The following is an 884-nucleotide window of genomic DNA, read 5'->3' as shown; positions in this document are numbered from 1 at the left end:
TACCATACTGCTTTTAAAATCAGAGGTATCTGAAGGAAAGAGCCCTTCTGAGTTTTTTTTTATTATCTTAAGACACAGGATCCCCAAGCGAACAAGGGTCAGAGTTTTACTGAACATCACACCTAGTATCAAGAGGTCAGCAAACAACCAACACGATAGTACAAATGCAACCAGCAGAAAGGCTGAATAAGACTGGGCCAGTGCTGGTTATCATTAGTAAATTTTGAATAATGCAATTTGACATTTCATCTCAATGTAAAGGGCAAATTAGCACCTCACACATAACTTCCTTTGAAATCTCTCTAAATTTGTCATCAAAAATAACAGTTGCAATATATGTGCACCACTGACAATCTAAAAAGAAAAATAAAATTCATACAATTAATAAATAAAAAGTAAATGTGGCATAAGAAAGATGAATACAAAGGAATACTATGTGAAATTCAACAAAAATGAATTTGAAAAAGATGATGAAATGATTATATGTCTATGTATGTATACATAGAAATATATCCATATATAGAAATATACATACACACACACATTAAATATACACACACATAAGGCATTAAAATAGACTAAAAAGTAGATATTCCAAATGAACCAGTTACCTGGAAAGATACTGAAAAAGATATCATTTTAAAAATAGATAACAAAATTCACCTCTAGAAAAGGCTGAAGGCATGGATGATTTAACGAGAAATTGCTTTTAAATAGTCATGCACCAAAGAATCTCCATTATACAGAAATTTATCTAGAGCATAAAAAGAAGTAAGGCTTTTCAGTTCTTTTACTCAAGCTAGCCTAATAAACCTGTTACAAAGCACAATGAAAGAAAACTGCATGCCAACCTCATATTCCGAAGTAGAAGTTCTATATAATAT

The sequence above is a fragment of the Galeopterus variegatus genome, unplaced genomic scaffold (genome assembly GCF_000696425.1).
Source record: "Galeopterus variegatus unplaced genomic scaffold, G_variegatus-3.0.2 Scaffold637, whole genome shotgun sequence".
Classification (NCBI taxonomy): Eukaryota; Metazoa; Chordata; class Mammalia; order Dermoptera; family Cynocephalidae; genus Galeopterus; species Galeopterus variegatus.
Note: the sequence above shows the minus strand (reverse complement) of the source record.